The sequence below is a fragment of the Vigna unguiculata genome, chromosome 8 (assembly GCF_037176805.1).
Source record: "Vigna unguiculata cultivar grain cowpea cultivar isolate G323 ecotype 2 chromosome 8, ASM3717680v1, whole genome shotgun sequence".
Lineage (NCBI taxonomy): Eukaryota > Viridiplantae > Streptophyta > Magnoliopsida > Fabales > Fabaceae > Vigna > Vigna unguiculata.
In genome coordinates, this window is record NC_140799.1 from 25,339,233 (window position 1) to 25,353,953 (window position 14,721).

Sequence of the window (14,721 nt, forward strand, 5' to 3'; positions counted from 1 at the left end):
GGAGCTGAACCTAATTTTCGTATTGTGATTTGGATGCATGAATTTGATAATTAGATGGTCTGAAATTCGTGTTGTATATGATGGGAATTGGGATTGATTGAGTTCTGATAATGTATGAATAGTGCATAGAGTCTATATATGTATATGATGAGTATGGTGTTATATTTGATGGTTCTGGATGAAATTCCGAAAAGTGATGATTGGTTTGGGTTAGATTATGCCTTATGAGTTGTGTGTGGTTTCTAATTGCATGAAATTGATTTTGGGATAAGAATTGGTATTTGTGTTGTTGTGTGCATGCGTAAACAGGGAGTTCATCTACTAATCTCGCTCAGGCAAGCCAGGCTTGCCTAGGCGAGAGTTGTAGAGTCAGAATTGTGTTTCTGCACGAGCTACTCGCTCAGGCGGAGTGCTAGGGTTTTGGGCGACCTGTTACCTCACTCAAGCGAGTACCTCTCGCCTAAGCGAGAAATCGAGGGAGTGATACTTTGTTTTGGGGCACCTCGCGCAGGCGGGGAGATTGATGTTTGGATGACAAGGTTGTTCGCCCAGACGGGAGGCTCTCGCTCAAGCGAGACCTCGTGATTAACTTTGCGTTTTGCTTAACTCGCTGCCTAGGCGAGAGTTTGGGGTGTTAGGCGAAGGGCGATCTCGCCCAGGCAAAGAGAGACTCGCTTAAGCGAGACTTCGTAGACAAACCAGTTTAGGACGCTCGCTCAGGCGAGGAAGCTTAGCCTGAGCGAGACAGGCCTGTTCGCTTTAGCTAAGGCTTCTAGCCCAAGCGAGTTTAGTGCAGTTTGTGTGTGTTGTTTGTACACATTGATGAAAATGTGGATCAGGAGATGTTGTGCCATGAGCGGGTAGGTTCATGGATGGTGGTTGACATGTGATGGTATGAGCGGGGAAATTCATACTCAATTACTCTCCTGTGGGGATACGAGCGAGGTAGGTTCGTATGTTCCGTGCTCACAGTTGAGAGATGTTGCGTGCGGGAAGGTACGTAGCTGGTGGATCACATGTGTTGGACTACGGGCAGGCAGGTCCGTAGAGTAGGACTACGAGCGGGAAGGTTCGTAGAGGCAGGACCACGAGCGGGCAGGTTCGTGTGAGCATCATGAATCTTGAGTCCATGACTAACTTTGTTGATTAAATTGGAGGTTTAAAAGCCTTGGGGGTATTAAGGATGTGATTAGGGTCTAATAATGAGAATGTAATTGGGTGTTTGTGTTTTATATTATTTATTTGATATATGTTTTATATTCTTTTGAGCTCACCATTTCTGTTTGTGATTGGCGATGATCGTGTAACTCGTTACACGGGAGCAGATGATAATATAGGTGATGCTGAGGGTGCTCAGACTATGGAGTGAGGGCTAGCTGGGATAGAGCTAGGGATTTTTACTATTGCTTTTATGGTTTTATTAGAACTTGTAATAACTTTTGATTTAATTTCGTTTAAGTATTGTCGCATTGAAAATTAAATTTTGTTTTTCCCGCGTTTGGGATAAATAATATTGTGAAGTTTAAACTTCTTTTATATCGTTATATATTAATTAAGTAATATTCTTTAAGGATGTTATAGAAGTAGGTGCCCTAGTCACTAACGATAGCTCTAGGAATTCCCAACCTGTAGAATATGTGAGACCTAACAAAGTCTATAACAACTTGAGCATCTTTAGTCCTGGTGGCTTTAGCTTCCACCCACTTTGAGACACAATTAACAAGTAAGATGTAAGTGAAACCAAAAGAAACAGGTAAAGGGTCCATGAAATCTATACCCCAAACATCAAAGACATCACAGAACAACATGGGTTATTAAGGCATCTGTTGTCTCCAAGAAATGGCTCTTCCCGCTCTTTGGCATTGCTCACATGTGCTGCAAATCTTCCACGCATCCTTGAAGATGGTGGGCCAGTAAAATTCATTGTCCTCTGTGTGCCAAGATGACTACCAGGTGCAGATGAATGACAAAATTGAAGGGTCGATTCAATCTTAATCTCGTGGTCCATAATGCATCTCTAGGTAACCTGATCACTACACATTTTCCACAAATAGGGGTCATCCCAAATATAATACCTAGCATCGCTCTTAAGTTTATCACATTGAGCTCTGGATGCTAAGGGAGGAAAGACAAAAGTAACAAGATGGTGGAGCTTGGTGGAGACATGAAGCTCCAAGTGCAATGGAAATGATGGAGGTAGTATGGAAGAGTGGAAGACAAGTTTTTAGGCTCTTGCTTGCAATGGATAGGTGAAAGGATGAATGATTTAAAGGTGGTTCTAGCCTAGGAAGGGGGCTAGAGGTAAAGAGAGTAAGCTCTCTAAAAGATGACTCTCAAGTGACAATAGTGAGGAGTGTTCTCAACTCAAAGTGTCTATTGCAAAAAAATTCAAGAGTGTTTACAAATTAGTGAAATTTTGGCTTTTATATGAAGCCATTTACACGTGAGAAAGAAGACCCATTGGATGGAGTGGGCCTTGATCTTGGCCCTTAGATCAAGCTTGGAGAAGGAGGCAACTTCCTAGCCTTTGGATGAAGGCTTGGAAAAGAAGACACTCTCTTAGCCCTTGGATGAAGGAGGCACATGGGTGGAATGTGGACTTGGCTCCATGGGATGCATGATCCATGAGTTCTAGAAAGGAGTGTTGACTTCCACTTAGTCCACCTTGAAGTTTTGATAGCTCATGGCCACTCCTCCTATTGGGCTTAGTCAAGCCCAATTTTTGTAATTCAACTACACATTGTTTGATTTATTATTCTAGAAAGCAAGGCCTAAACAATGAGCCAACCTTATTGCTATTCTATTGCTCTTCACATCTTCTTTGTCCCATGTGAAAAGTGTGAGAAGCTCATGTGGGTTTGGACCATCTTCAATGAAGCCCAATTGGATATTTTTGAGCATGCCTCTTGTTATTGGGCCTCTAGATGGGCTTGGGCTTGAAGGTGCATGTGGGCCATGTATTGGGCCTTGAGCATGATTTGGGCCTAGGCGTTGGCCCAAGCTATAAGCCTTATTGGGATCACATCACAAGATAATTCACAATATTAGCAAACCAAGGTGAGGGAAAAGAAGAAAGTGTCAACAAACTCTCATCGGGAAAATCATCTCGGATCGGTGAAGCATCATCAGCAGACCTCTTAATCCTGCTCAGGTGGTCTGCAATAAGTTTTGTGCTCCGCTCCTATCACAGATCTCCAAATTAAATTTTTGGAGCTAGAGCATCCATCTGATCAACTGAGGCTTGGATTCTGCCTTCCTCAACAGGTACTTAAGAGTTGCATGGTCAGTAAACACAAAAACAAAAGAACCAAGCATATAAGATCTAAACTTTTCAAGTGCAAAAATAACCGCAAGAAGCTCCTTCTCTATTGTGGTGTAGTTTGCTTGGGCAGCATCCAATGTCTTGGAGGCGTAGTAGATTACCCTCGGATGCTTGTCAATCCTTTGAGCCAGAACAACCCTCAATGCATAATTGGATGCATCGCACATCAGCTCGAATGGGGCTATCAAATCAAGCGCCTGAATGATCAGATTGGTGGTCAGGGTCTTCTGGAGTCAATCAAAAGCCTCTTTGCATTCGTTACTGAAGATGAACTCAACATCTTTTTGCAGCAAGTTGGACAGTGGAAGGGCCTTCTTACTGAAGTCCTGGATGAAGCACCTGTAAAACCCTACATGGCCAAGAAAAGAACGAACCTCTCGCACAGAAGAGGGGTAAGGCAAATTTGAAATAATTGAAATCTTGGCAGGGTCAACTTTAATGCCCTTACTCGAAATTACGTGCCCCAAAATTATGCCTTGTTCTACCATGAAATGGCATTTCTTAAAATTGAGAACAAGGTTAGATTGGATACACCTATTCAAAACTTTGTCCATACTATCTAAACATGCATCAAAGGAGGATCCATAAACAGTAAAATCATCAATAAACACCTTTATGTTGTTTTCAAGAAAATCACTAAAAATGCTAAGCATGCACCGCTGGAATGTGCCAGGGGCATTGCATAGGCCAAATGGCATCCTCCTATAAGCAAAAGTGCTAAAGGGGTGGGTGAATATGGTTTTCTCTTGATCCTCACGTGCAATATGAATTTGAAAGTAACCAGAAAAACCATCAAGAAAGCAATAGTGGGACTTACCTGCCAAGCGCTCAAGCATTTGATCAATTAAAGGAAGGGGGAAGTGGCCTTTCCTGGTTTCTTGATTTATCCTTTTATAGTCGATGCAAATTCTCCAACTGTTTTGCACCCTTATCGGAATCAGCTTTTCTTTTTCATTCTTGACTATAGTGAGGCCTGTCTTTTTAGGAATAACATGGATGGGGCTGACCCACTGACTGTCTGAAATGATGTAGATGATCCCACCTTGTAGAAGCTTGGTTACCTTCTTCTTGACAACATCTGAGATGATAGGGTTGAGTGGCCTTTGTGGCTGTCTCACTGGCTTTGCTCCATCTTCCAATAATATTTTGTGCATGCATGTTGATGGGCTAATACCAGGAATGTCAACCAATGTCCATCCAATCGCCTTCTTGTGGTTTTTAAGAACATGCAACAACTTCTGCTCTTGTTCAACAGTGAGAGAGGTGGAAATGATGACAAACAGTTTCTCCTCCTCCTCCAAGTAGACATACTTGAGGTTGTTTGGTAGGGGTTTTAACTCTAGAGTGTTGGATGTTGGCTGAATATCATGAACCAAAGGGGAGGGAGAAATGGGTTCCACAACCTGTACCTCAGCATAATAATCAGATGCATATGTACATCCTGCAACATGGTTAATGCAATCTGATTGTATAACGTCAAAGTCAATAGGTACAACACCAGTGAGTCAAACTCAGCAGATTCAACATTATCCACATCATATTCAGAATCAGAATCATAATATGAATCACAATCAAAACCAATGCATGCAAATTCAGACAATTCAGACATAGATGCATATTTCATGCAATGCAAAGGGTGGAACTCAGAAATATGTCCATCAACAACATCATCAATAATATCAACATGAAAAATAGAGTGATCTTCATAAGGATGTTTCATGGCATCCAGAATATTAAAATGCACTACAATATCATCAAACTTCGTGGACAAAGTACTTGCATGGACATCAATTTTGGTTCGTGCAGTTTTCAAAAATGGTCTGCCTAAAATTATTGGTGCAGAACCGTGTGAAAATCCTTCTTTCATATCAAGAATGTAAAAATCAACCGGGAAAATCAATTCACCAACCCGAACAAAAACATCATCAACTAAACTTGCGGGTTGGGCAACACTTCTATTTGCCAACTGAATCACCACACCCGTAGGTTGCAGGGGTCCAAGAGAAAGAGATTTAAAAATAGACAGAGGCATTACATTTATTGAAGCACCAAGATCAAGCATTGCATTTTCAAATTTATTGTTATCTGTGATGCAAGGTACACAAAATGTACCTGGGTCCTTGCATTTCTAAGGAATCTGAGGAACAGATTTACCTATCAATGCTGACACATTTCTCCCTATGTTGATCTTCTCATTTCCCTTTAGCCTCCTCTTGTGTGTGCACAGCTCCTTCAAGAACTTTGCATATCTAGGGATCTGTTTAATGGCATCCAACAAAGGTATGTTCACCTCCACCTCCCTGAATGTTTCTAAGATCTCCCGGTCAACCTCTTCCATCTTCTTGCTTAGAATGGCTCTTGGAGGGAAAGGAAGAAGTATGGAAGGAGCAGCAATAGAGGTGAAGGCGTAGGAAACACACCAGATGTGGAAGGATCGACTTCATGAGCATCACACTTTCTCTGAAGTGTGGCTGGGTCGACTTCTTTTTCAGGTGTAGGCTAAGCAATGGGAACTTCAATGTTCTTCCCAGATCTCAATGTGATGGCACTCACATTTCTCGGATTCTCCACCGTTTGTGATGGCAACTTATCAGAATTTTGAGCATGTGCTTGATTAAGTTGCCTAGCCATCTGCCCCATTTGATTTGTCAAAGTCTGGATTAAGGCTCTAGTTTCCTGCTGGAGTTTCATCATTCTGACCAACTACTCCAATGAAGTAGAAGAAAAAGGTGCAGGTGCAGTAGTAGTTGGTGTGGGTACAGGTGGAACAAGAGCAGCTTGTGTAGGCGCAACCCTTTGTTGAGGAGGTGGCTGCACATTTTGAAACTGTTGGTTTTGCTGCTGTTGGTTGCCTTGGTTTCCCCATCTCAGATTAGGTGATTCCTCTATCCTAGATTGTATCTATTTGTTGACAAATTATGGTTTTGTTGCTGGTGTTGGGGCCTATTGTTGTTGAAAATATTAGCTGCATACGCCTGAGGAGTATCCACGGGTGTAGAAGAAGTAACAGCTTGTTCTTGCAATGCTGGGCAAGAGTCTGTGAAATGATCAACATATGTACAAAGGCCATAAACTCTTAGTCTCTGATTGGAAGCAAGTTGGTTGACCAGTGTGGTAAGAGCATCAATATTAGTCTCTAACTTCTTGGATTATTCGGATGCCCCTAGATCATGAACTCCTCTAACAACTATGGCATCACTCCTTGTGCCAAATTGCTGAGAATTAGAAGCAATGTTCTCGATTAGTTGCCTAGCTGCAGCTGGGGTCATGTTCCCAAGAGCGCCATCACTTGCGGCATCAATCATGTTTCTATCCATGTGGTGCAGGACTTCATAAAAATATTGTAGAAGGAGATGTTCAGAGATTTGATGGTGGGGGCAACTTGAACAAAGATTCTTGAACCTCTCCCAGTATTTGTAGAGGCTCTCCCCAGACTGCTGCTTAATGCCAGAAATTCCTTCCTTATGGCTGTTGACCTGGAAGCAGGGAAGAATTTGGCAAGGAACAATTTCTTCAAGTCATCCCAGCTCGTGATGGACCTGGGTGCAAGGTAGTACAACCAGTCTTTTGCATTGCCCTCTAACGAATGAGGAAAAGCCTTCGAGTATACATGGTCTTCTTGGATGTCTGTAGGCTTCATGGTGGAACACACGACATGGAACTGCTTCAAGTGTTTGCACGGGTCCTCACTTGCAAGGCCATAAAAGTTTGGCAACAAGTGTATTAATCCAATCTTTAAAACATATGGAACTTCCTCTTCAGGATATTGAATGCATAAACTGTCACAAGTGAACTCTGGTGCAGTGAGCTCACTCATTGTCCTCTCATGAGGTGGTGGAGGTTGAGCCATATTATCAATATCAGTACCAGAATAAAAATGAAAATCAGAATTATGAGGATGTTCACTATGCTAAGAATGCAAAGAATGCACAGAATGAGGAGTGTCGGGAGTATTATTCAACATTATTCACTACTCTAGAATTGACATTATTCAACATTATTCACTACTCTAGAATTGACATTATTCATGCGTCGTGACACTATTCACTCTACAACACGAACAACACACAAAATACACAAAAACACACAAAAACACTACCACAATCAACATATACCAACTCAACCACACATGAACTACACACACACCAATACACCAACACACAAACACAAACACACTGAAAATTTTACTTTGAACAAAACTATTGGTCCCCGGCAACGGTGCCAAATTTGATAGAGGTCGTACCCCACCAAATTAAAATAGTTAAATGTAGTATGTGAAAGTTGAACCAAGTTGTCTCCTAACGACCAATATTTTCGTCCAAAGCTTCAATTTCTAGATGAACACAACACTATAACATAAGGGGGTTTGGCAGATTCAGGTTCAACACAAAATTGCTAAATTCTAATAGCGAAACAGCGAAACTTAATTAAACAGAATTCAAAATGTATTGATTCCTTGATTCCATTGAAAATCCACCAATCACAGGTTACTAAATTAATTATCTTATCCAATTGACTCTTATGAAACTCGAATTAATCAACTATGCGGAAATTAACACAGCTTCATTATGCCATTAAGCATAGCACACATTCTTCTTTCAATTTCACACACGCACAGATTAAGCAATTGTGGCAGAACCCGAACTCACTAAGCATGAACAAGGGCTCTGAAATTGTAGAACACATGGACCCATGATTAAGCATCACAAATTCCCATTTCATTCAAAGTTACGAATTGAATAGGATGAAGAGAAAATAAGAATTGAAGTGCATTGCAAAACATCAATCTCATGGTTTCAATTCGATTTCTTCAAGGAATTAATACGAAAAGCTTAGCCAGACATCAAAATGGAGCACACAAGCCCTTCAAAACTGGAATCACGAAAACAGAATCAAGAACCTTAACTTATGAATTTTCCTAATTCGATTTCAACATCAAAAGACAAATTTGAAGACTTTAATTGAACTAAAAACGTTGTTGTGGTATAAAAATCGAAAGCCCTATCAATGGGTGTTGTTCCAAGTCAATAAAATCCAAAAAGTGCCAATCCCAAAGCCTTTTATGCCCCGCACCAATCCATAGGAATAGTCGTATGTCCCCTACTTAAGTGCCACCAGGCGAAAATTAGTTGGAGATTGCCTGGCGGAAACCTCCAGTCGCCAGGTGCCAAGCACTCCAATAGTCTCTAGTAGTGCAAGGATCGCTTGGAGGGGACCATTCTCACCACCTGGCGCCACTCGTTCCAGTGGCCACTCTTGGCCACTATCGTTGGGCGGAATTATCCTCACCACTAGGCCTTGCGCATTCCGAGGCTTTCCTAGTTCTTACTATCGCCTAACGACTCCTTTGTGTTGTTAGGCCCTACACCAGTAGCGTTAGTGTTATTGGTTTTTGCACTAAAGACAGGTTCCCATGAACCTATTTCCCCTACTCGCGTTCCAAACAATTCAAAGGTACTCGATGGCATCACCATATTATTCAAACATCTATTATTTATAGACAGTCATTTATTCCAATTTATATACCAATATATACATAAACCTTCCCAACTTGAACTGCACCACTCTTGAATTTATACACCAGTCAATTCTACTCCAAGACTCCAATTCTTATATGATTTTTCCCAAACCAATTATTATACCAATTAGTGTAAGTATTGAAATGGTTGAAATGCCAAAAAAGGGTGTTGAATTGGCTAGTTAAAAAATAAGGTGACTTTTAAATACCTAAAGCAATTTTCAATTGAATCAAATCAACCACCAAGTATGGATGCAAACACTTCTGAACTGGACACTTTCAATCGATTAAAAACAGAGTTAGCCGAATGATTTCATTAAATAGATATAGTACCAATAAAATTAACAAATTAAATCATAAAAATAGTCAACTGAAAAATTGAGAAAAATGCAAAAATATGAATTTTTGATTTAAGTCAGGAATAATATGAAAGATCAATCAAGACAAATTTGATTCAGATGAGTTAGATAAACATGAGCAATGCTGCAAATAATGCCAGATCACATAAGAATGTCAAAAAGATGATTCAGATCAAAAGTCTTTAAACTTTAAAGTGTAATACAAGAGAGAAGGGTTAGAGAAAAGAGCAAAGTGCAAGATTTTTACACTAGTTCACTCAAACCTGAGCTACATCTTATTAGTCAAGGCAACCTAAGCCTGACTTTGCACTATTTCAAAAGATTTACAAAGTTCACAACATTACACTTTTAAAATATGGAAGAACACCGCACAAATACTCTTGAATCACACAAGAATTAAACCAACACAACAAGACACCTCTTACAGACCTGGAAAACCACCAAGCACAACCTAAAAGCTTGAGAGAGACCACACCTTAGTGGTAGCACAACCTTGCCTACCAAAACCACCTTCTTCAAGCTTCAAACACCAAGAAAAATGCTCCAAGAATAATCCAAGATCAATCTTCAACAGCTGCACACTGTATGATCACGAAAGAGAGAGAATTCCACGGTTTCCAAAAAGTTTTCACGCTCAAAAGTGGTCGGAACAACTCTCTTTCGAAAAACACAGCTTTAATAGTCAAATTGATATGAAATTCAACAGGTTGATTTTCAAATCAATCAGTTGATTTCACTTAACTTAGTGAAATCAATTGATTACAAAATAAATCAATTGATTGAATATGCACTAGTTAAGGCTATTGTCCTTTTAATCTGTTAAAAATCCATTCAATAGATTAAAAGACATCATTTAACTTGTTGAAAAACATTTCAACGGATTCAAAGGCACAACTAAGACCCTATATGTAACATCCCGTCAGGATATTACGAATTTTAATAATTAAAATAAATAAAATAATAAAGACATCGCATTTAATAGTAATACCTCATTTCCCAAAAGCGCGGGAAATTTAATCTTTTACAAATTCCAATGATAAAGCCAAAATCCGTAATTACAAAAATGGAATAATCCAAAAACGTCTCATAAGAGTTTACAATTTATTTCCAAAATCATAAAATATATAAAAAGCTCCCCATGCAATCCCCGCTTCGTGGCTAAGTCTCACCAGCACCACCTACATCAACATCATCTGCTCATATGTACCGCGCACACGATCATCATCAAGCACAAGTAGATAGGGTGAGCTCAACAGATAAAGCATATAAAAATTGTATACACATATACATCATCTCAACATAAACAACACAACATCCAAATGAATCTCATCCTTTTAATTCATACCACCTGGCCATAACCAGGCTATTTGTGTTCTACATCTTCCAGTGATTACTTCAAGATGACTTGCTGCCATACCTATTGACCACAACTGATAGAGCACGTGCGGGAAATCATGTTACGGATCATACACCGTAACGCCAGGTGGAGTTCCCAAATACGAATCTAGTTCGCAACGTCCCAAGACTACCAAACTCGTCAGTCAACTACTGAGGAGAGCAATCTATCTGGACCCATCCGTACTGGCCACAACCAGCACACTCACACCGACAACACTCGCCAACCCGAGTCACAACTCAAGGGTTCCTCTTGTTCATCCGCCATCCCGAGCCACAACTCAAGAGAGGCTATTCTGAGCCACAACTCAAGGAATACCACGTGCTTTAACCCCTATCCCGAGCCACAACTCAAGGGATATGTTCTGAGCCACAACTTAAGGAACACCAACAATCCCACCTTTGATATAGTTATCAAATATTGTTTGGTTAATAATTTATGATATAATTAATAGTTTGGCACCAAATTTGATAACGTTGTCGTCAAGCGATCAAATTAATACTACTTATCTTTAACAACTTCAGTATTATTAAGAAAATAGTCAACAAAATAGAAAGGGTAAAGTAACCCAAAGTCGTCTCCTAACGAACACGAAATTGATTTTTAACAAGTTAGTTCATATAAAATCTATACAAAACAGTTAGTCAAATAAAATAATAAAAATATGAAAGGATTAAGATAAACAAAGAAAGAAGTATAACTAAAAATAAATAAAAACAATAGTAAAGAAAATAGATTGATTCCATTGCTTTTTCAAAATAGATTCATCATCAGTTATAAAAAGATTATTGCTTAATTAATTATTGTTGTAGATTTACAAATTAATCAATGTAAAGTCTCAATTAATTTGTTGACGTTCTCACTTTTAACCAAAGTACAGTCTCAATTAAAAGTGAGAACTTTTAGATTATCCACAGTAAATTCAACCAAAGTATAGTCTCAATCAAATTTTACTATGTCTAATCATGTCTATTCTTTTATCTCCTCACCAAATAAAAAACTTAATTAATCATAGTAAAGTCTCAATTAATTTTCGTTAGAGTAAATACCTTTAATCAAAGTAAAGTCTCAATTATTGGTAAAAACTCATTTAATCACATGAAAGTTTCTAAATAAAATCAAAGTAAAGTCTCAATTAGATTTAAAATCCCTTTGACTCATATGATCAACATGCATATAGATTTAAAATCATTACTTTTTATGTGATTCAAAGATAAAAGAAATAAATGAATGAAAACCTCAACAACAATAAAAAGAACAAAGAAATTATTTCATTCTAACCTCAGAATCCATAATGAAATTACAATGGAATCAACCCAAGAAGTTTAGCACTCCATGAAACACAAAATAAAAATAGAAGAATGGAGAAAGAAAAATTAGGTCCCCCTAAGGGTTCCAAAACTCCGAAGTCCCGAACTTGTTTTTCTTTTGCTTCTCCCTTGGTCTCTTTATATAGGACTTGGACTCGGCTTTTCGGTTGCTAAAACCTCTCAAATATCTTTTAAAATAAAGATAAAGATAAATATTCAAAGATATTTGGAGAGATCTAAACTATTTGACAAATATAGTTTGGTTAATAATTTATGATATAATTAAATAAATAAATTATTCAAAGATATCTAATAAATTATTAACAAATAATATTTGCATTAATTTTCTCAATAAGTCATTTTTAATCCTGTAGTCCAAATTTGCAGAGACACCCAAAAATATCAATATTTGCAATTAAACCCCTCCTCGTTTGACCAGTCTTTGAACATTTGACCAGAGTTGACTCATTGACCATTTGACTATCCATTGAGAAACTAACATGTGGTAGAGTGCACTTTCTCTCTCCAGACTAGGGTTTCTCTCACACTTTGGCTGTGGAAAGGTTTCATTGGTGCATATGTGTTTGCAAGGATTAATGCCACATGTCAGCATATGGTTGGCCTGATTTGAAAGGTGGGGATTGCCACATGGCATGATCTGAGTGAGTTGGGTTTAAGTGGTAGAAGGAGTGTAAATAGACATATTAGGGGGTGTAGAATAGGTTTTTGGTGAGACCCATTTAGAAATAGGGGAGTGTATAAGTAAAAATTGGGGGTGCAGAAGTATTTTTCCATAACTTGCTAATTTCAGCATTTTAAAGGTAGTTTGTAACTTCAATCAATCTATTTTCCCACCTTGAATGAGCTTAATCTTAACCTCAGCTGCATCAATAAACGTTAAAATATCCAAGAAATAATTTATACAACTAAAAATCATTTTTTAGCACATTTTTATCGCACAAGTTTAAATAGCCTAATTATCAGAATTGTTAATTAAATCACTCCTTAAACACATAAATTCAATTAAATACCCATAATTAAACACTAAATGAAGGCAAAAATATGCACTCATCAGCTTCAACTCCTAAATCATCATGGCCGACACATGGACTCTCTTCCTGCTCAGGGCGTCTGCTACGACATTAGCTTTACTAGGATGGTATAACAGCTCAAAGTCGTAATCCTTCAGGTATTCCATCCAACGCCTCTGCCTCATATTCAGCTCCTTCTAATCAAACAAGTATTTTAAGCTTTTGTGGTCGCTAAATACTTTGAACTGTGCTCCATACAAATAATGCCTCCAAGTTTTGAGGGCAAATACTACTACAACCAACTCCAAATCGTGCGTCGAGTAATTTTTCTCATGCACCTTCAACTGTCTCGACGTATAAGCCACAAGTCGTTTATCCTGTATTAGTACACAACCCAGCCCTTGATATGAGGCATCGCAATACACCTTAAACATTTTGGCCGTGTTAGGGATAGCTAAAACTGGTGCGGTAGTCAGTCTTCTTTTCATATCCTCAAAGCAGGCCTCGCACTCATTTGTCCAAGAGAAAAACTGATCCTTTCTAGTGAGTTGTGTTAGTGGACTCACCATCTTTGAGAAACCCTCCACAAATCTTCTATAATAACATGCCAGACTCAAGAAACTCCGCACCTTTGTAACTTTCTGTGGTCTCTTCTACTTCACCACTGTTTCGATCTTAGCCAGATCCACGGCTATTCCTTGGGCTGAGATCAAATGACCTAAGAATTGCAGCTCATCCAGCCAGAACTCGCATTTCGATAACTTCCCATACAACTGATGCTCTCTGAGAATTCCCAGCACCACTCTCAGATGCTTTGCATGCTCCCCTCGACTCTCAAAATATATCAGTATGTCGTCAATAAACTAGTTTTTGTACCCGTGCAACGCACGAGACATTTTAAAATGTATTTTTCTTTTATTGTAAATATAAGATTTTAATAAATGACAAAAAAATACTAAAAATTAGAATTTTAAGATTTTAATTATATTTAATATCATTTAAATACTATTTGCTAATTTTTTTAGTAATGAGAAATATAGAACTTCTTTTATTCACTTTTGATTTTGGTATTATTTTGTTAGATTTTGATCAGTAGTCTTCATTTGACTGGTCCATATAAACTATGAATAAAAATGACGTTGGTTAAAATCTATAAAAAAACCTTATATATAACAAAAATGATGTCATTTTTTCTTTATTTTAGAAATAATTGTAACGTCCCAATTAAATAGATAAAATCAATTTAATAAAATGTCACATATATATAAATATCCAAAGAGTACGAAAATTTGAGATATGACGTACACAGTACCCCAAACATATTCATAACAAAAGGAAGAGGCTCCACATGGCCTAAAACAAGGTACAAAGTCTCGTCAAGAGCGAGAGAAACTTAAACTACTAAAACTCCAATAGCTGTGGGCCCCCAAAGCGAGCTCGATACTCGTCCAAGATTCATCAAGTTGCAGCATCTCTATTATCGTTACCACTGCCAAGGGTTCTCACATATGCTCACATCAATAAGATTGATGATCATCGCAAAGGAGAAAACCACACACAATCATACAAACAAGCATAGGGTAAGCTAGTGAAAAAAAAATCCTCATATCATACACTCAACATACAATTACATATTCAAGCATAAATAATGGGAAACCGCACATGATATACCAAACCATTCAAAACTTCAAGACTAGACTATCCGGATACCCATAATGAGGCACCACCACGAGACAGTGGAATTATGTCCTAGCAGTGAGGCATGACCACGAGGCCTTCGCAGAA